The sequence below is a fragment of the Euphorbia lathyris genome, chromosome 4 (assembly GCF_963576675.1).
Source record: "Euphorbia lathyris chromosome 4, ddEupLath1.1, whole genome shotgun sequence".
In the NCBI taxonomy this organism is placed as follows: domain Eukaryota; kingdom Viridiplantae; phylum Streptophyta; class Magnoliopsida; order Malpighiales; family Euphorbiaceae; genus Euphorbia; species Euphorbia lathyris.
Window position 1 is genome coordinate 17,890,001 of NC_088913.1, and position 22,528 is coordinate 17,912,528.

At 36.6% G+C, this 22,528-nt stretch overlaps 1 long non-coding RNA gene and 7 other non-coding genes across 10 annotated transcripts in view; 2 read left to right on the forward strand and 6 right to left on the reverse strand.

Annotated features, from left to right (window-relative positions):
* LOC136227990 (uncharacterized) overlaps positions 1-6,514 on the forward strand; it is a 17,436-nt gene extending 10,922 nt beyond the window's left edge. For 2 of the 3 annotated variants that reach the window (XR_010688360.1, XR_010688362.1), the window contains 2 exons: positions 2,913-2,957; positions 5,480-6,514. This is a non-coding gene — a long non-coding RNA (uncharacterized lncRNA). Of the gene's footprint in view, positions 1-2,912; positions 2,958-3,208; positions 3,468-5,479 lie in introns of all 3 variants that reach the window. The other variant, XR_010688361.1, reaches the window with a different exon arrangement.
* Positions 2,408-2,479, reverse strand: TRNAP-CGG (transfer RNA proline (anticodon CGG)). Its single transcript has one exon. It is a non-coding gene; the product is annotated as a tRNA-Pro (tRNA).
* On the reverse strand, positions 3,386-3,457 carry TRNAP-UGG (transfer RNA proline (anticodon UGG)). The gene has a single exon. It is a non-coding gene; the product is annotated as a tRNA-Pro (tRNA).
* Positions 4,869-4,940, reverse strand: TRNAP-UGG (transfer RNA proline (anticodon UGG)). The gene has a single exon. It is a non-coding gene; the product is annotated as a tRNA-Pro (tRNA).
* TRNAP-AGG (transfer RNA proline (anticodon AGG)) lies at positions 5,613-5,684 on the reverse strand. Its single transcript has one exon. It is a non-coding gene; the product is annotated as a tRNA-Pro (tRNA).
* Positions 5,870-5,941, reverse strand: TRNAP-UGG (transfer RNA proline (anticodon UGG)). The gene has a single exon. It is a non-coding gene; the product is annotated as a tRNA-Pro (tRNA).
* On the reverse strand, positions 6,350-6,421 carry TRNAP-UGG (transfer RNA proline (anticodon UGG)). Its single transcript has one exon. It is a non-coding gene; the product is annotated as a tRNA-Pro (tRNA).
* Positions 6,515-9,535: 3,021 nt separating the features above from the next.
* TRNAP-UGG (transfer RNA proline (anticodon UGG)) lies at positions 9,536-9,607 on the forward strand. Its single transcript has one exon. It is a non-coding gene; the product is annotated as a tRNA-Pro (tRNA).
* Positions 9,608-22,528: the final 12,921 nt, after the last annotated feature.

A 22,528-nucleotide genomic window follows, 5' to 3' on the forward strand; every position in this document is an offset into this window, starting at 1 on the left:
AGTGAATCCTGGATCCGTCACTGGTACTGGGCTTTCAGGTTAGGTGAGTGTTGGGGCGGGGCATGGAAGAACTTTGAATTAGCGATTCCGTGACTAATGTCATTCTTTTTAATCAGATTAATAGAAATTAAATTATATGTGCACTCATGAAATTTCATGTTGTTTTGCAGTTGACTTTAGGCAAGATCACATGACAAAGATATTTGGACTTGCAATATGGATTCAGATATAGATTCGATATGGAATAAGATGGAGCATAGTATAAGGGAAGTAGCGAAGGAAGTTCTAGGGGAATCTAAAGGTAGCATGCCACCGGGTAAGGACACATCTTGGTGGACAGAAGAAGTACGACAAGCAGTAAAGAGTAAGAGAGAATCCTATAAACTATTGGGGAAATGTAGGAGTGACGAGAACTACGAAAAATACAAAGAGGCTAAAAGGGAAGTAAAGAAGGTCATACGAGATGCTAGAGCAAAGGTGAATCGGGATCTGTATACAAGATTGGATACGAAAGAAGGGGAAAGAGACATATATAGAATTGCTCGGATGAGAGATAGGAAGACGCGAGATCTCGGAAAAGTTAAATGTGTGAAGGATGTGGACCAGAAAGTCCTAGTTGGAGATAAGGATATCAAGGAACGATGGAGGTCCTATTTTGATGACTTATTTAATGGAGATCGCCAACAAGATGTTGGAGATATAAGTATCCATCACGATATGATAAATCATGAATGCCTGCGGAGAATTCAAAAGGGTGAAGTCAAAATGACATTAAGTAAGATGAAGTTGAAGAAAGCAGTAGGACCTGATGGCATCCCTATTGAGATTTGGAGATGTTTGGGAGAAAGAGGAATCGAATGGTTGACGACGTTCTTCAACAAAATTTGGAGAAACAATAAGATGCCATCAGAATGGAGGAAAAGTACCTTAATCCCTTTGTATAAGAACAAAGGCGATGTCCAAGATTGTGCCAACTATCGGGGAATCAAATTAATGAGTCACACTATGAAACTTTGGGAGCGAGTGATTGAACAAAGGCTAAGGAGGACGGTGAAGATCTCGGAAAACCAGTTTGGCTTTATGCCGGGAAGATCAACTATGGAAGCCATCCATCTAATGAGACAATTAATGGAGCACTATCGAAATAAGAAGAAAGACTTGCATATGGTTTTCATTGACTTGGAGAAAGCATATGATAAGGTACCAAGGGAAGTACTTTGGTGGGCCTTGACAAGGAAAGGCATTTCGCGGAAATATATTGACATCATAAAGGACATGTATGAGGGAGTATGCACGAGTGTACGTACTAGTGTTGGGAAGACTGAAGAGTTTCCTATTACGATTGGAGTGCATCAAGGTTCCGCACTAAGCCCATTTCTTTTTGCCATCGTTATGGATGAACTAACAAGTTCACTTCAAGATGGTATACCATGGTGCATGCTGTTTGCAGATGATATTGTGTTGGTTGATGAGACGAAAGAAGGAGTGGAGATGAAGTTGGAACTATGGAGGCAAACTCTAGAATCTAGAGGCTTTAAGTTGAGTCGAAGTAAGACAGAATATTTGGAGTGTAAGTTTAGCGGCCGTAGGAGTAGGGAGGTAGGGACAATCACCCTAGATGGGAGAGTTGTTCAGGACTCGGATTGCTTCCGGTATTTAGGATCTATTATCCAAACGGATGGAGAAGTAGATGGAGATGTTGCTCATAGGATTAAAGCTGGTTGGTCGAAGTGGAAGAGTGCTACGGGTTTCCTTTGTGATCCCGGCATGCCTAATAGATTGAAGGGAAAATTCTACCGGACGGCAATTAGACCAGCATTGTTATATGGTACGGAGTGTTGGGCAGTGAAACACTGCCACATCCATAAGATGTCGGTGGCGGAGATGCGTATGTTGAGATGGATGTGTGGTCACACGAGAAAGGACCGGGTGCGTAATGAAATAATTAGGACAAAAGTAGGGGTCACATCTATTGAGAATAAAATGAGAGAAAACCGACTAAGGTGGTTTGGCCATGTGAGACGTAGAGCGCTTGATGCGCCGGTTAGGAGAACCGAAGAGTGGCAAAGGGATGTAGTGGTGAGGGGTAGGGGAAGACCTAAGCAAACTTGGAGGAGGGTGATCGAGAGTGATATGAGTTTATTGGGAATTGAGGAAAATATGGTAGTGGATAGGACGGAGTGGAGGGAGCGAATCTGTGTCGCTGACACGACTTGATTTTCACGGTTTTATATGATGGTTCATGTTAGCCGACCCCGAATCATTTCGGGACTAAGGCTTTGTTGTTGTTGTTGCAGAAATCAAAAACTATATTGCATAATTATTTTAACTTAGTGGTGATTTCAGGACAGATAAAAAGCCAAATCTTAATCATATAGGAAAAAGTGAAAAATAAAATAAAAATGATGGGGCATTCCGAGAATCAAACTCAGGACCTCTCGCACCCGAAGCGAGAATCATACCACTAGACCAAATGCCCACTTGTTGATATTTGTTCTTCTTTTAATCTTCTTAACTGCTTTTCTTCCAAGTACAAGATTGTTCATATTAACTGATTTTGTGATTGCTATCACTAATTCCATAGTCTTCTTCTGTAGTCATGGATCAACCTTGTATGTGGCTTCCTAGGTTTCTTTTGTTCATCCTAATGGCAAGAATGAAAGCATATGCTTGATTTTGTTATTTGTCGATTTCACACGTGTTTTGAATTGAACTCCTTGGAATGCCCCTATCTGACTCGAAAGGAATCATCTTAAAAGACAACAATTTCTTCTGTGAATCAATTTTTTGACATATTTGTATATATTTCTTATGTACAGACACATTTTTTGGTATATGCTTTCCATTTTTTGTTAGTGATATTTTTAGCAGTCAAAATGCGCTTTAGCCTTACCATTTGCACTATTTGACAGGGTTGAGATTAATTGCTCATTCTCTATGAACTCATCAGGATACAGGTATATAATCTTGATCTGAGTACCATATTCATACTTTAATTTTTGGCGAAAACAAATTTAGATGGACAATCGTACCACTGGACTGAATGATCAATTGTTGAAATTTCCCTCGAAACATGTTATTCGAAATCCTTTGAAATTTTGTCCATTTGGGTGCAAAATACTTGATCTACAATGTTAGACTGATAATCTAGTTATCTTTGCCTACTTAAATGTCAACTTCCACTGGTCATTTAATTTTATATGAACAGATTGGCAGGGATCTGGTCAGAAAAAGTGGCTTATTAACGTCATGCCAGTTTTCATTTCTGACTACTTCAACATTGTCTCTCCAACAGACTTTCTAGAACTGGTTCAAATTCAAATCTCTAGCTAGCATAGTTTAAAGTAAAAAGAAATAGAACATCTGGCACAAAAAATTGTATGTGGGGGCATTCCGAGAATCGAACTCGGGACCTCTCGCACCCAAAGCGAGAATCATACCACTAGACCAAATGCCCATTTCTTGAGGTTTGTTATTTTTTAATTTTATTTAACTGTTTAGTTTCAAGTAGATATGATCCATATTAAATTTTTTGACTAGATTCTTTTTAGAGTATTGCTTAATACATCATTTGCCCCTTGAACTTGTCCAAAAAGCATGATTGGCCCCTGAACTTTCAAAGTGTCCCGATAGCTCTTGAACTTGCATAAAATGTTAAGTTAGCCCCTTGAACTTGCGTAAAATATAATCAATTAATCACTATGTTGCATAAAAGTAATTTAAATGCGGAAGATGTATGCACGTGTCTTAAAAAAAGTAAAACGACCAAGATCGGGGTATACGATTCTAATATTAAAGAAGACAAGTTCTACGATTGAGCAAATAATAACTTCATTTTTAATCTATTCTGTGAATTATGTAATAACATTCTAAGACGTCTGTCATACATCTTTCGCATTTAACTTACTTTTTTGCAATTGAGTGATTACATCAAGTTCAGGAGGCTAAGTGAACATTTTATGCAAGTTTGGGGAGCTATCAAGACACTTTGAAAGTTCAGGGGGCCAATCAAGCTTTTTGGACAAGTTCATGGGCAAATGATGTATTAAGCCTACATAGAATTACAACAAATTAGGATGGGGTAAGATTTTGATCCTAGGATCACTCCCTTTGTTATTAAAGGTTAAGTAAAAGAATAAACAATGATTATGCGCTAGATCTCGAGTTCTTATATTTGGCGTGGGTCCTCCATGTCACATGGAGAGCCCACTATACACATGTGTTGTGACCTCACTTAATAAAATATAATGATGAGGTTTCTTATAACATGTATTGGGTACACACTACACATGACAAAATATGTATGAGGAGGACCTATGCTTCTAATAATTTGTCCTAGATCACACAATTGACATGTAACTTTTCTTAAGATTTTTTTAGAAAATTATCAGTATTCATGATGAAGAATGATGTGAAATCTGCTTTACTTAGAATTTGTGATTTTCTCCAGCTCACAATGATTTACTTGGTAGTTGGAATCTTATATGAAATTAATATATATATATATATATATCAGTCTTGATCACATGTACCTTAATGAGCATGTAGAATTTGCTCATTAACCGTTACATCTAGGCTTATTAGAATCCTAAGGTGGAGATTCAAAGTATCCCGAGGCTTAGATTTAATAAGTCTACATCTAACCGTGAATGGGCAAATTCATTTGCTCATTAAGGTGCATGTGAAAATTCTTGATATATATATATATATATATATATATATATATATATATATACCAGATTACAGTTGACTTTAGACTAGATTACATGACCAAGATGTTTCAACTTGATTAAAACCAAAACCATATTGTATATAGTTGCTGAATTCTTCTGATTTAATTATAATATAGGAAAACAAAACAAAATGATGGGGCATTCCGAGAATCGAACTCGGGACCTCTCGCACCCAAAGCGAGAATCATACCACTAGACCAAATGCCCACCTGTTGATATTTGTTTCTTGAATTAAATGATTGTAATTTTTAATTGGAAAATGGTTCATAAACATCTATTATTTGGCTTGACCTTGAAGCCATTAGGATAGAATAAGAAGATTGAAGAAAATGGTTTGATTTTGTGCTAGCTATCTCTACTTCTATATTCTGCTGAAGTTACATTTTGTATCTTCTTAAGTTACTTTCTTCATTCGAATGGCAAGAAAGAAAGCAAATGCTTGATATAATTATTTATTGGTTCTACAAATGATATTCTATTTATGACTTAACACTTGAGTAACCTATATGACTTGCATGAAATCGCTTTACAGCACGAGAATTTGGTGTCGTCAATTTTTTTGACACAACACGATTTGCAGAGAAAAAATTGCTCTGTGTGATTCAAAGATTATGGTGGATATTCCTTTGTGCAGACTTCCATTTCTTGATATATGTTTGCTATTATCTCACATATTTTTATGAGTCTGTTATTCATATTTTTATGAGTCTGTAGTCTTTAACATTTGAGCCATTTTTGGCATGCAGGACTGAAATTAATTGCTCTTTGAATTGATCTGGATAAGAGTACGCAATCTTGATCTGAATATTGGATTCATACTTTTTTTGTTGCCATTGGTGAAAAATTATGTTCAGAAAAGGAAAAAGAAAAAAAAAATTAGGGGCATTCCGAGAATTGAACTCGGGACCTCTCACACCCTAAGCGAGAATCATACCACTAGACCAAATGCCCATTTGTTGAAAATTCTTCGGAAACCTATGCTTTGAAAATGTTGTCTTTGCCTACCTAAATGTCAACTTCCACAAGTATTAGATTATTTAACTGGTTCAAAATCAAATCCTAGATTCATGAATCCTATTTTAATATAAAAGAAATGTCAACTTCTTTTCTTCAAAGAAGAACAAAAAAATTGATTTGGGGCATTCCGAGAATCGAACTCGGGACCTCTCGCACCCAAAGCGAGAATCATACCACTAGACCAAATGCCCATTTTCATGATGCTTGTTGTTTGTTATATTTATTTAACTGTTTCATTGCAAGTGGAAAATGTTCACATGAAATTTTTTTTGACTAGATCTTTTTTTAGAATATTACATGGAATTAAAACAAAAAATTATGAGGGGGATGATCCCCTGGATTTGATCCTAGGAACACTCCCTTCATTTGTTATTAAAGCTTATAAGAGAAATAAGCAATGATTATGCTCTTGATATCACCATTGACAAGGCAGGCACTATTCTTAAATTTATGAAGTAATTTATCAGTATTCATAGATTAATGGAGAATGATCTCATATCTGTTTTACTTCAATTTTTGAGTTTGTTCAAAACTATATTGTTTATACTTGCTGAATTTATCTGATTTAAATATAATATAGGAAAAATAAACAAAATGATGGGGCATTCCGAGAATCGAACTCGGGACCTCTCGCACCCAAAGCGAGAATCATACCACTAGACCAAATGCCCTTTTCATGTCATTTATTTCTTTTAATTGTTGGACTTTTTATTTAGAAAATGTTTCATATTAAATATCTTTGCTATAAATTTATAGATTATGATAAATTTAGGAAATGAGTTGGAGCAAAAATACTGTAGCAACATCCACAACAGTTCCAGTTTAAGCATGTCACGCTCCCGAGGAAAATAACCATTAAAGGTGAGGAAACATCTCAATATAGAAGACAAAAACACTCCACAAGGAGAGATTTAATTTTAAATTGTTATTTATTTCTTTGATTATTGAAAGTTTTACAAACTTTAATGATATTCTTACTGGTATATGTCAGTTTTAAATACTCATTAAATTGTCATTAAAAAACGGAAAACTGTCATTAATAAAAAAGAAACGGAAAGTGTCTTTAACAAAAAAAAAATGGAAAATTTAATTAAGAAATAGAAATGAGAAATTGTTATTAAGAAAAAGAAACGGAAAAATTGTCATTAAGAAAAGAAACGGAAGTCTCGAAAGTTCAATGCTTCAATGTAAATGAAATAGAGACTAAAAACGACAGATCAAGGCCAAACATAAACAGTGGGACCCGATTTGAGTTGATCGGAATATGATTTGAGCAATGGTATGAGATTCATCATAAAATTAGTCATGAACAAATCAAAGTAGAAATCTAATTAATTGAACATGGATATCCGTCCATAGTAGAAACTGTTGGAATATGCCCTAGTCTCGAGACATATTTAACAGTATCGTTAATAATAAGATAATAATCTGTTAAGTCATGCTTACTTATGCAAGATGATTAACAGAGCATCCAAGATTAGTGATCAGCATATGTTTGGCGGGTTGAAGACATGGTCAAGTGAAGCCGTGTGGCAATAAGATATTAATCTAAATATCCATAGTTTGTTGTTACCGTGGGAATGAAGAATAACTAAATACTAGTATGTGCATTGATTGTGATGGTGTTTCAGCGGTCACAGACATAGAATGTCAACCCAAGGGCATCAGAGTTTATGGAGTGATCTGCTATGAGAACACCATATGGTTATCTAAAGTCACAAGTGATTCTCATGTAATAGTCATAGATGAATCCTTAAACCCGAAATCACTCTAGGACCTGGATGAGACATTGCATACTTTTGTTACCGCCTAATGGGCCAGTAAATTGGTGCCAAGTATGGGTTAGCTAGATATGTACTGAATCATGATGGGGGTCTATGATTGAAGTGCGGGGGTTTCTACTCTCTTAATGGAGAATAGATATCAACGACCACTTGATTAGTGGAACTGCTTGGTTCGAGGCTGACTCATAGGCTTTCTTTGTGATGATATTGGTCGAGCTTCCTGTATCCACCAATACCTTGCATATCGTAAAGTCTTTGATCTGGACTTCAATCGCCAGCACGTCATCATGCGATATGTTAGGAGTATTCCTTGGTCTGCCGTATAAGAAGTCTCACCTAAGTGCATGAGGTCTTTAATTCTCGGGGGACCTTTTTTTTTATACTTTCCTTGAACCTGTCCTTCGTAGATGACATTGATAACGCCTTGGGGGGCTTTATCCTTTTCACACATTTCCTTCTGCTCAGATGTCGAGCCTCCCCCAATTTTCTTAAAGAAAATGGTATAACTTTCCTTAGACAACCAACTTCTCTAGCTCGACAATGAGCTGACTACAATCTTTTGTGTGATGCGTTTCTCTTTTGTGGAAGTTTCAATATGCCTTCTTGCTGCGCGAGGGTAATTTCATCATTTTTGGAGGGTAGGTGATGTGTACCTTGTTCCTCTTTACCTAATACAATTCCTCTCTGAGATCATTCAGGGAGAATGTTGTGCTCTTGTGACTTTTTTTGGTTATGGTCCCTATCTTTTTTGGGTTGTCTTTACACATTAGTGGATGCGATCTTATCTTTCAATAAAGGATTTAGCATGTGGGCCTCTCATCTTCAAAAATCTTTTGCCCGAGTCATCAGGTCCTTGAAAGGTTGGGGCCTATTGCTGGTTAGCTCTCGGGATAGCTCTTTATTGAGGCAATTTGCAACCATGATGTCAACTGTTCCTTCCACATTTAGTACCTTGACCTGAATGGCTTCTATTGAAATCTTTCCATTTAGTCCTTGGAGTTTCATTTTCATGCTGGACTAGATAGTTGAGATCCTGCATGGTTTTGCTCTGGGTGTAGACGTTATAAAGTGGTCGGAGAAGAGCCCTAAGACCTGCTTAAAGTTTGGTGATCGTTTATGCGATACTAGTAAGAAGCAACATCCTTTAATATAGTAGGAAATAGGCAACACATTACAACGTTAATTATCGTGGTAGTATCCATAGCCCGTCCTAAAGTCGTTATTAATATATATTTTTGCATCTTAATTCCCTATTATTTTAGTGTTAGTTTTATGATTTAGATGCATATTTACTTTGCTTTTATGTTATCTCTCCAAGCTTATATCAAAGACAGGTATTAGGAGATTGGATAACTTAATTTTGATGGAAAAGTTGATCTTATTCCTGCCAAAATATTTTGTTTGTAATATCTATTACATCAATTTGTAAAGAAAATTTGAATGAAGTAGGTGTGATTCTACTACGACAAAAATGATATAATTAATCAAACATGGTAATGAACCTCCATTATAATGAGTATTCCGTTACAATGTCCATTACAACATATCAAATGGAGCCTTATAGTGATTGATTTGAATTTGTAATCTTTTTATTTGTCGGAGGCATTTAACATTGAAAATTTAGACATCATTCAATCGAATTATTTTCTTGAGAGTTTTCCAACTGAAATTTCTACGTGTTCTTTGAATCTGAACAATTTGGGATTGAATTTGAATCTTTGTGATACATTGTTGCAGGGATTTTTGTCAATGTTGGCGCGTTGACTTTAATTCATTGGAAAATTGATGTAAAGAAAAAAAATATTATACAATTATCATATTTATATTTATATTGATATGGTCCCATGGAATAAAATTAGATTAGAACTTATTATCGTTTTTAGCATCAAGAAGCAGAATGGGTAACACAAACTTAAAATATTTCATATGGTCTAGTAACCAGAGTTGTTTGATAGGAAGTTTTGCGTTCAAGTTAAATAAATTAAATTGATATGAGCATGAGGGCATTTGGTCTAGTGGTATGATTCTCGCTTTGGGTGCGAGAGGTCTCGAGTTCGATTCTCGGAACGCCCCTTTTTGTGCGGTTACTTTTTTTTATTAGAGAAAGTCTCAGCAACCAAAATTATTTAAGTATTCCAGGAGAAACAGCACCAACAAATGGGCATTTGGTCTAGTGGTATGATTCTTGCTTTGGGTGGGAGAGGTCCTGAGTTCAATTTTCGGAATGCCCCAAATTGTATAGTTTTTATTTATTTTCCAAACCTGATTTGTCACCAATGCAATGGAAACAAAAGTATGAATATTATAATCAGATCAAAATTACATACCTTTATCCAAATTATTCCGCAGGATAAGTCAAAAATTGAATAAAATAAAAATGAGAATATTTTTAATTGCAACGTTATTTTTTTAGGAGCGGGTACGGTTCGGTTAACCGGTGTATTAGGATGTCTTTTTTAATGTAACCGATTCTATTGGTTTTTAAGACATTAAACCTTGAATCAGTCCAAGTATACTTGGTTAACCGTAATTTTTAATTAGACTTTTTGATTAATACTAGTTTTTAACTATTATCTCAATGTTTAACTATGTTTTTAACCTTACCGAAATATAATGGTTAATCAATCGTATCTTTTTATCTAAATATTTAAAGTAAAATAATTTCTCGATACATGTTATTTTAAATATCAAAACAAAATTAATTCATACAGTTCACATTCAAACATAATTTAATCATATAAATATCTTATTATAAGAAAAAAGGGGTAAATTACACCCATGGCCACTGAACTTTACCTATTTTCATATTATGGCCATTCAAACTTCATTTCTTCTCGGTATGGCTACTGAACTTTACACTTTTTAATACCAGTAGCCACTCAATTTTAAGTAACTTTTCAAAATGACCGTTTACGATCGTTAACGACCTCAAAATGAAAATATTCAAAAATTAAAGTTGTTCAAAACGACATTTACCATGAAACCACATTTTTTATTTTCGAAAATCACATTTTTTGGAGCTCTCTCTAAAAATTCATTTTTTCTCTCCTAACCAAACACCACCTAAATGACCTCAAAACGAAAATTTTCAAGAATTAAAGTTCCTTAGAATATCATTAACACTTTGGATTTTTTATTTTTAACCGTCAATGGTCGTTTTGAGACATTAAGTGGCCACCAGTGTTAAAACGTGTAAAGTTCAGTGGCCATACCGGGAAGAAATGAAGTTCAGTGGCCATAATGTGAAAATGGGTAAAGTTCAGTGGCCATAGATGTAATTTACCCTAAAAAAATGAGATAAATATACATACTGTAATTAATATCCAAACGTAATCGTACACTAACAAGAAATTAATTTTGTTAATAGCATATATTCTTTGTTTTTTACTTATTAATTGTTGGGATAATGTACTAAAATAGCACTAATATAGGTTTAACGTTTAAAAAATGGTACCAATTTAGGCATAAATAACGGCACTGTTCGAAAAGAATGCCGCCTGGACCGCCTAGGCCCCGCCTAGGTGCTCGGAATTGAGAATCCGCCGTGATTTTCTCCAATTAGTCCCTCTAGGCGTTTTATTGACTCCTAGGTGATTTTTAGCCGTCTTGCCTCCGCTTAGGCCGCCTAGACCGCCTAAGTGACGATAAATAAAATCATTTTTTTTATTGTGAATTTATTTTTTTGGTGTTGAAATGTTGATGTTTGCACATTTTTAAAGATATATGTTACAAATATACCTGTTTTTCTATATTAAATAATTTTGTGTTATTATTTTTAGATAGTATAATACATAATTAAATTTGAATTTATATAATAATTTGCTGATTAATAAATAAAAAATACAAAAATACAAATCCGATTAATTCCCGATTAATCCCTATGGGCCCTGTCCGTAGCGTCTAGCGTTTTTTACAAGCTTGGATAACGGAACATGACACATCATTTATATTATTCCGTTAAGTACTACCATTTGTACGTGGAGAGAGAAATCAGAACTTAACGGGGTAATATAATTAACGTGTCACGTTCCGTTATCGATACCTAAATTGGTACTATTTTTTAAACGTTTAGCCTATATTGGTGTTATTTTATACGTGAAGCCTAAATTGATACTTTCCCAAAAACCTTAGATCTATTTTGATACCATTTCTCTTATTTTATTTTTATACACGCATAAGAATATAAAACTATTGATAGTTTACTTCTTTTTTATTTTTTTAGTTTACTCCTAAGGATTATAATTTATATCAGTTAAGTATTTGTTATTTAAAGCATATTAATTAATAAGCAAAGTAAAAATATAATATATATATATATATATAATATAAATAATTGGGCATGAGGGGATGTTAGGTGTCTCTACCCTTTCTGATCCTCCCATCTTTCTTTCGTCTCTTCTTTTAGAGGATAGAATTGGGGTTAGCCTTCCTAGGCTAATCTCGAGTTAGTTTTCTTTGTTTGTTCGTTTTCTTTTCCTGTTCCTACCAAAAAAAATATATATATAAATAATAATATCAATGGTATAGTTAACCGAAATTATCGGTTTTTTTTTTTGAAAGAGAAATTCATTAATGCTGAGAGTCATTACAGAAATTCAGAACAGAAAGCGAAACAAAACTCGAAACACATCATAATAAAAAGGGCTAACATGTTGGGCGGCCGCTCTTGCCAAGACATGAGCTAATCCATTTGCTAGCCTTCAGATAAAACGGATAGAGAAGCCGTTGTGAGTTGATAATAAGAGCCGGATCTGACCAATAAGATCCCCGAATTCAGATACATCAGGAAGGTTTGAATTGATGGCATGAACAACAACCTGTGAGTCAGATTCAAAGATTACTGCACTTTCTCCTCTACCACAGATCCACTTCATCGCTTGGAGGATAGCCCATGCTTCACCTTCGCGGGAGTCCATCAAGCCATCCGTAGTCCCAGTTCGAGCAGCCACAAAAGAACCATCGGGTCTTCGTAACACCGCGCTATTACCAGATTTTCCAAGGATAGTGAAAGTGCTGTAATCAGTGCAGCAAGAGAGGGAATGAGGGGGCGGACGGTGCCATTTATTCGCACACAGGGCCGAACACGACTCGGCACTTGAGAGATTTCGTCGCCTCTGTGCGGCCTGCCAATCCAGCAGAGTTCTTCGGCCTCCGTCAACCACAATCGCTGGCAGACTGGTGGTCTGCTTCCAAAATTTATGATTTCTCGCATGCCAACAGCACCAAAGCAGGACCATAAAGAGCTGCACATTCCAAAGATTATTTGACCTGCAGAAATCAAAAAAATAGGATGCAAAGTTTGCAGCATCAGTAGCTTTCAGTTCCAGATTTCCATGAAGACCCGCCTCCCGCCATACGAAATTATCGGTTTTTAAAAATACAAAACTTAAACTTAAAATGTTAACAGTTATAATCAACATATACAAACCTAAACCATGTCCATCGGTATTAAATGCATACCTTAACATGACATTTGGTATTTGAATGTGATACAGATAGAGATAAATATTGTGATATGGATAAAGATAAAAGATTTGGATAAAGATAAAAATAAGATAGTAGAATTTTTTATTCCATTTTGGTACGTATGATAGGGATATTGATAAAAAATAATACATTTTACTATATAAAGTAAGCATAGCCTAATCCATTACCTTTATTTAAATTTAAATAAATTAAATTAAATTAATATTATTCCACATTGACACTATAAAAATATAAGGGCAAACTTAAGTTTTTAAAAGTTTAAAGATTAAAATTAACTTGAGAAATACTTTCAACGTGGTATTAAATTTTCAAAATACTAAAACAAAAAATCACATCTTCCACATGCTTTAATGCTTAAAAAAATAGATGTGTCTAATTTTATAAAAACAATTTATATATATGATAAAATTATAAAGAGCTTTTTTTTTAGCGTTTTCCAACTTGATGAGTAGAGAACGACATAGGGAAAAAGGAAAATTAGATCGCATTTGTGAATAATAAGACTGAAGAGGAAAATATAAGTTTTGAATAGGTATGGATCATTATGATTGACCCTTTTATTTTTATTACTAATGGCGAAATATGGAAAAAACATGAAAACATAAAAATCGAAAAAATGTTAAAAGGAGAAAAAACGTTAAACCAAAAATGAGAAAAATGAAAAAACGTGAAAAGGCAAAAAACATGAAAACGAGAAAAAATGTGAAAAATGCGAAAAAGGGAAAAGGAGAAAAAACACGAAAAACCGAAAAATGAAAAAAAAGGAAGAAACATGAAAACACGAAAAAAAACAGAAAAATGCAAAAAAATTAAAAAAGAACAAGAAACATGCAAAAAATATGAAAATTGCATTTAACTAATATACTGAAACACACATATTGTAATGATAATTTCATTTTATCAATTTTATTAAAATTTATCAACCAAACATTGTAATGAAATCATTATTCTATTACATTACATATTTGATTATATTGCATTACGACGTACCAAACGGACCCTAAAGAAATAACATAAACCAACAAGTGTACTGTAAAAATGAACTAAGAATAAATACTAAATTCACGCTAAAATATTAATTATTAAAGAAAATTACACGATAATTCAAATTTCACTATTATTTTACAGTTATGTAAAGTGTTTTTTTATCAATAAAACCAAAAAAATGCATTTTTTTTTAAAATAAACAGTATGCATTAACTCAGAATCAATGTATCCTTACAAACAGGTTGACTCAGTATGCATTAAGTAATAGAGACGGCTGCCTAAGGCCTCAAAAAATTAGGGCCCATATAATCATTTTTTATTAGTATATCATTAATATTTTATAGAATAGTTACGAAAAAACTATATAAAGGTATTGAATATGAATTTTAATTTGTGATTTTACATAGAACAGTTTCTAGATAATAATATTTTATGTTTATATGAATTTTTTATTTCTCTTTTCTACAAATTCTAAAGTTATAAGGTATTTTTTCATCATTTTTTAAATGAAAATGCTTATATCATTCCATTAGATGAAAAAAAATACAACTACAGTAAGAAAACGGTAAGGAATAAAACCTCACGTAAGTACAGACTAAAGTCAATACAAAATCTATGAAGGGTATAAAAAGACTAAAAAGAGAAGAAAAAAAAAGCCATAAAAGATACATTTTTTCATCAAATTAAAATTATATAAATATATGTAATTTTAAAATTTTATTTATGTCACACCCGATCCTAGACGACCTCAATCGGCATCGGGCGTGAAATAGAAAGATCATAATCAATACTTAGGAGTCTCCAATTTATTCCAATATCATAATATCATATTATATTACAATTGAAATACCAAAGTTCTAAACGTAATTCTAACAATTAGCAGCTAAATTCCAAACCTCGTCTAATCGGCCGGTAACCTTCTTTATATCATGTACTTTCTCACCTAAAAACATTAAAACATTTAAAAACGTGAGACAAAAATCTCAGTAAGAAACTATCAGCTATAAAAACCAACTTTACTTAACATAGCTACATATATACATTTATAAAGGGATTTAATCAAAACTTTATAAAATATACTTAAAACTTAAGTTTATAAGATAGTCATCAAAACCTTTTAAAATATTCTCAAAACTTAAGTTCATAAAATAAAATTTGTGTATGTGTATCCATCCTCGAATTCCACCCGTGTAGATCATAACATCAATCATAACAATATCGAGATATCTCATTTATATCTCGTTTCTTGCCTAACAGTTAGGACTACCAGTCGTGCACTCTGGCCATACCGCCATTAGATATGGTCTTACAAATACAACTCCTACCCCGGGCAATCCTAGATGGACAAAACCATTTAATCTTTCGAAATATCACAACTCATAAAAATCATATTTGGACTTCAATCCAAAATAATAACAACAATAACCGCAACAGATTTCTCAATCCAAAAACAATTCGTAAGAAATCATCAAATTCATTTTATTATATATATATATATATATATATATATATATATATATATATATATAATATATATATATATATATACTGAAACCAAAAACATATATGTATATATGTAAATCAACCAAATTAAGCCTTAAATCAATATAATCAAGTAAAATCTGAAATTCACATAGAAGCATAGTCAATAGCTTCATTTGAACCATAATTTCACAATAAAAAGCAAAATCGTGAAAAACCCCAATTTTACACAAGTCCTGCATAACCTTAAAATATCACTTTCTGAAAATTTTGTGACTATATATATATATATATCTATATACATAAAACTCAAAATATAGTTGATAGTTACTTACATTGGCTACTAATTGAAGAAAATACACTCGTTCAATTCTCGTCTAAATTCTGTCTAAGACGTTTCCCTCCAAACACTGCCGAAACTCAAAAACTTTTCATTTAGGACTTAGATCTATACATAAGGATGCTATGGTTCCAATTTCGAGTGATTCGGATGGTCGAATCTCCGTAAATCAAAGAAACGGTGGAGAAACGGTTCAGAGAAAACTGATGAAGAAAATGAAAAGAAATGTAAAAAAGAAGATGTAGATGATGTTCGAATTCTCTGGATTTTGGAATATATATCCAAATTTATCAAATATCACATTTGATCCTCCATCTTTTTATAATCTTTTAAAAATTATTCTAACTTTTAATTTACACATAAAACCATCAAATTAACTCCAAACTTTTCCTATAGCACCAAATTAATATCATATACCCAATAATTATAATATATACTAATATCAAGATATAAATTCTAAAACTTTAGACACGGACGTGACAATTCTCCCCACTTTAAGAAATTTCGTCCTCGAAATTCACGTTCTCTAATCTAAATTTTCTTCCTCAAATAATCTCCAAGATCACAAAATTATTTCCAATTCTCAAGATTCCTCATAATCATTATAAGACCACAAATTCCAATGTTTCCCTCTATTTTTTTTGGTAGGAAAGGAAAAGAAAAAACAAAAACAAAAAAACCACTCAACCCGAGATCAACCTAGGAAAACTGACCCCCACCACATCCTCCAAGATCAAAGAAGAGATGAAGATCGGCGGGGAAGAGAAGGTAGAAAGACCCAACACACTAGAGTGCCCTTCCATCGCAAGACGGTCCGCAACACGGTTCTGCTCCCTATAAATATGAGCAAACCTAATAGACTCAAAGGAGAAGCCAATCCTCTTAATGCTTTTAATAATGTTCAGGTTATTCCGGCACACAACGTTGCCCTCAGAAATGATTTTAACCGTTTCTTGGTTATCCGATTCAACAAGAAGCTTCTTCACCCCAAGCTCCTTAGCAAGTTTCAAGCCCGAGAAAATCCCCCAAAGCTCTGCAGAAAAGGAAGATCCAATACCCAAATTCTGAGAGAAGCCAGAAACCCACCTGCCACCATCGTCTCTAAGGACCCCTCCTGCGGCAATTCTCCCGTCTCTTAGACAAGAACCATCAGTGTTGAGTTTAACCACCCCTTCCCTCGGCTTACACCAGCCTAAAAGATTGACCTCCCTCCTCTGAACATCCCTAGTTAAGGGGTCATCAACAAAACTCTCAACCAAGGTACTAATCTTCTTAGAAAAGAACTCAAGGACATTAGGCTGAGACACCACTCCTCCTCCAAAGATCTCCTCGTTCCGCCATTTCCAAATCTGATGGCAGACCACCACAAAAAGAAGGACACCTTGATTTCCAAGTAGAAGAATCCCTTTAATTCCATCAACAAACCAATCATTTTCAGAATGGGCTAAAAAGGAAGGTAGCACATCCCTACGGAGAATTCTCCTCCAAACCTCCTTACTTCTCTCACAATCCCTGAGAGCATGACACAAAGTTTCCTCAAACCCTCTGCATCTGCCACAGGCTCCAGAATCCACCAGGTGCCTCCTTTTTCTATCCGAATTAGTAAGCAATCTATTCCTAGCCCCCAACCACAGGAAACTCCTAATACGGTACGCCACTTTTAAGGCCCAAATCGTTTTCCACACCCCAGGGGACGGAGAATCCAAATCCTGATAGAACGCCTGAAAAGAAGATTTACACGAATAGGCCCCATTGTTAGTCAGCGCCCAACAGTAACTATCCTTGTCCTCAATTTGATTATTAATGTGAACACCTCTGATAGTAAGGAGCGATTCCAGACTGAGGTAGGACTTAAATTTATCCCAAATCCACTCACCCTCAGAATCCACCACATCAGCAATCCTCCAGTCCTGAATGTCCATCGGAGGCAAGGAAGTACAAATCTCCAATAAAGACTTCTTACCTACCCAAATATCCTTCCAAAATCTGATGGACCTACCATTTCCCACATTCCACCCAATCCCAGAACAAAAATCAGCAAAAACTGCACTAATTCCTTTCCATAGAAAGGAACAATTAGCCACTCTATCCTTAGGCCCCCCAAACACCTTATCCTTCCGGTATTTCCCGCATAAGAGTTGGACCCACAGAGCTGAATGAGACTGCCACATCCGCCACAGGAGTTTTATTAATAAGACTTTATTATTATTATCTTTGGCTTTCCTAATGCCCAGACCTCCCAAATCTTTAGGCTGACAAACCTCACTCCAAGGAACAAGATGGATCTTTCTCCCCTCCTCAGCTTCCCCCCACAAGAACCTACGGTTAATTTTATCAAGATCTTTAAGCACAGGTTCAGGAAGATGACAAGCCTGCATAATGTGATTGGGAGTTGCACAATTAACAGATTGGATTAACGTAAGACGGCCAGCGAGAGAGAGTCCTAGCTTTCTAAGTGGCACACTTCATATTTGCTTTATCCAAAGTATCTTTAAAAGACACCTTAGACACTCTCTCACTGTGGAGGGGAATACCCAGATACTTCCCGAAAGAGTTAGTCAAAGGAATACCCGAGAAATCACTTAACCTTTTACAGACACTCTGGTTCATATTTTTAGAACACAACATCCTAGATTTATGGACATTAAGCTTCTGACCAGAGGCCGAACAGAAACAGTCAAGGATATCCATAATAATACTCAACTGCTCCTCAATACCTTCTAGAAAGATCAGAACATCATCTGCAAAGAATAAGTGAGTAACCTGGGGCCGGAAGCTATTGATAGCCACTGGGTGGAAACTCCCATTATCAACGGCGTCCTGGATCAGATGCAACAACCTCTCCATTGCAATAACGAAAAGGAAGGGGCTCATAGGGTCCCCTTGACAGATACCCCGGCCCAGAGAGAATTCCTCTGACATATCCCCATTAATCATAACTTGAAAAACAGGAGAAGAGATGCAAACCTTAATTAACCTTCTCCAATTGTCAGGGATCCTTGCTCTCTCCAGACTCTCCATCAGGAAACTCCAGTTGATGCGATCATAGGCTTTCTCCAAGTCTAACTTAAGAGCCACGATGCCTTTCTTCCCCTTCCTGAACTTCATAGTGTGGACCAACTCTTAGGCAATCACCACATTATCCATCATTTGTCTACCAGGCACAAAACTACCCTGATTCTGACAGATGATCTCAGGAAGAATATAGCGGATTCTATTAGCCACAATCTTTGTAACAGACTTATAAAGAACATTACAAAGACTGATAGGCCTCATATGCAAAAAGGAAGAAGGCTTCTCAATTTTAGGAATCAGAACCAGAAGGGTTCTATTCACCAGCTCTATATCCTGAGAACCATTAAAGACGCCTAAGATAAAGTTATAGATACCTTCCTTCACAACCTCCCAGTGCTTATGGTAAAAACCAGCAGGTAGACCATCAATCCCAGGAGCTTTAGAAGCCCAAATACTAAAAATGTCTTGGTCAATATCCTTCAGGGAAACAGGGTGGAAGGCATCCCGAATGCTATCCTCTCCAACCATAGGAAAGGAAGCAACAGAGTGAGCCCTCTCCAGATGGACATGCTCCTCTTTAAACAGATCCTTATAGAACTCCAGGGCCAATCTCCGAATATCCTCGTCCTCATACACCCAATCACCATTAGAGTTCTTAATCGCATCAATTCTATTCCTCTGCCTTCTTATAATGGTAGAGAGATGAAAATACCTGGTATTTCGATCCCCATCTCTGATCCAGGACTTTCTAGACTTTTGAAACCAAAGAAGTTCCTCCTGCCTGAGCACAGCTTCCAGCTCCTTCTGAAGAGTTCTGAGAAGGCCATTCAAAGCGTGATCAAACCTAACCTCCAACCTCCGCTGAATGCCCTCCATTCTATTCAATAATTTATTCTTCCTCCTAATAATATGCCCAAAGACATTTTTATTCCACCCCAGCACATTATTCCTGAATCCTTCCGCAGCTTGAAGGACATTCGAGTGAGGAGTCCAATTATCATGAACGAATTCCTTAAACTTAGGATGAGATTCCCAAGCCAACTGATAACGGAACGGTCTCTCACCCCTAGGACGATTGCCCCTCATTAGCCTAAACAAAATCGGACAGTGATCCGAATGACGGAATGGGAGATTAAGAACAGACTCCTCAGGGAAAGTAGTCTGAGCTAAAACATTAGCATAAACCTTATCCAAACGAACAAAAGTACTGTTGCGCTTCCAAGTGAACTTATGACCAGAGGCTCCAATGTCAGAAAGCCCACATAAATCCATACTACTCTTATGGTGAAGGCACTGATTCACATAATGATGCGAACCCCCCCCCCCCCCTCTGGTCACTCATAAACGCAATATCGTTAAAGTCACCAGCCACAAACCAAGGCTCAGAAATGTTGACACTCATAGAGTGGAGAACCTCCCAAAGCCGTTTCCGATTGGCCAAAATAGGATCAGCATACACCAGGGTAATAAGAAAAGGTTTATTACCAAAAACACTCACTTTGCAATGAATAAACTGCTTATCCATGCTAATAATATCGAAATGAACCCGATCTAGCTTCCAGAAAAGCCAAATCCCACCAGCCCGGCCAGTAGCCTCCGATCTAACACAGTTCCGGTTCTTAAACTTTTTAACCACCTCATCTGCTTTATCTCCACTAATCTTAGTTTCCATTAAGGCAAAACAAGACGGATTAAATTCTTTAATTAGATCATTGACATGGATACGGGTAGCCTTACTAGCCGCACCTCTAACATTCCAAAACAACAAATCCATAGAAAGGAGGACAACTGACCGCACCCACAACCCTAAGCTAGGTATTTATTAAGGGCTCCTGAGAGCCTTGCCGAGGTACCCACATGCCCTCTCTTATCTGGTAGAACCAAAGAATTGAGGCCACCTTTATGCTTCCCCTTTAGCTTTTTCATACTAGTTTTATTCACTCCCATAGTCTTCCCAATACCAGAGTCACTACCCTGATTAGGAATACTAACCTCATTCATCCTTTTCTTCCTTTGATAAGCTAAAGTCTGGGATCCCACCTGAGATTCGCCTTTGGAAACAAAAAGGGGGTTAACAGTTTCAATCACTTTAGCTAATGGTTCTATAGATTCTAAACCTGGCATGCTTTGATCAATCTGCTCGTCAACCTGGCCAGAGTCTTGAACTTCCTCAATAGTCAGGGCCCCAAATCTGGAACCTGAAGTTATACCCGCTGCAGCCCTAGAATCCCCAATCACTTTGGGGTTAGGTTTATCTATGATACTAGGCTTGGCAGTAGGATTTGGAAGGATATTCTTTCTAATAGGGTTAATATCAGGGGGACGATTTTGAACAACTGAAGGCTGAGTCCTTCGTCTAACAGGCCTTTTCGCGACCATCCAGGGACCAAAATTTCCCCCCTCTCCTTGGATCCCTTCGGTTCTTCCGATATTACCCTCAGCTTCCACTTCTACCACCCTCTTCCTCTTCGGGCATCCCTCCCTATTATGGCCATACATGCCACAATCATAACAGATGTTATGTAGCCCTTCATATTCAATAAGGAACACCTTATTCTGAACACAGAATTTTGATAACAAGGGTTTTGCAAGATCAACATCAATACACACCCTTGCAAACTTACCTCTAATAGCTCCAACCGTAGTTTTATCCACATGATGGACCTTCCCAGCCAGACCTCCTATTTTACTGAGAAAACTTTCACTGTAGTACTCTATAGGAAGGCCCGGAAACCTAACCCAAGTCAAAATTCTGTTCACCGAGCAATCATGAGGATTAAAATTTGGAACCCAAGGCCGCAAGGCCAGAACATGGTTGGAAATAATATACGGACCCCCATTTATCACAACATTATAATCTTCAACACGAGTAAACTTAATGACATAGTAGTCATTTTCTAAGTCAGTAATACTGACTTTACCTTTCTTAGCCCATTGCGCTTGGATCCTCTGGGCGAAGTAATTAAAGCTGATTCTCTTACCAAGAACAGTAACTATTAAAGAGAGTTTCCACTTTTTCCTGAGCTCCCGCTTCTCAACTGAGGACAGCCTAACTACCGGACAAAGCGGATTGTCGTGTTCACCATGCTCTTCATCAGAGTCAGAGAACACATCCTCGTAATCCCCTTCCATCAACACCTCCTCCATACAAGGCTCCTCCTTAACCACCCCCATAACCGTATCTTTCTAAGAAATTTGCCCTAGACCATTCGTCACAACCCTCGATTTGGGAGAAACAGAGTTCCCCTGAATCTGAACCCTGCACTCATGACCAAACCTGTCCGACAACCCTTTTATCTCCTTGATATGTCCCAAGGCAGCCTGCACCACTGCCGCCGCCCCGTTCTGAACAGCCCCCACCCTGCACGGCACCTTACTGGCAGTGCCAGAACCCCCGCCGGCACACAACATGGACTGCCCAGCAGAAACGCCGGCATCCCCTATGCACAGCCCAGCAGAAGCGCCGGCACTCCCTGCGCAGATCCTAGCAGCGCCGCCGGCATCCCTTGCGCACAGCCCAGCAGAAGCGCCTGCGCAGACCCTAGTAGCGCTGCCGGCAACACTACCGGCACTCGATCTGCCCCGCCCAGCCTCTTCCGCGATAGATCCGGCCTGCCCAGGCGGCGCCTTCCCCCCCGCATCGGAGATCAGCCCTACCCCAGTCGCCCACCCGCGCACGCTCC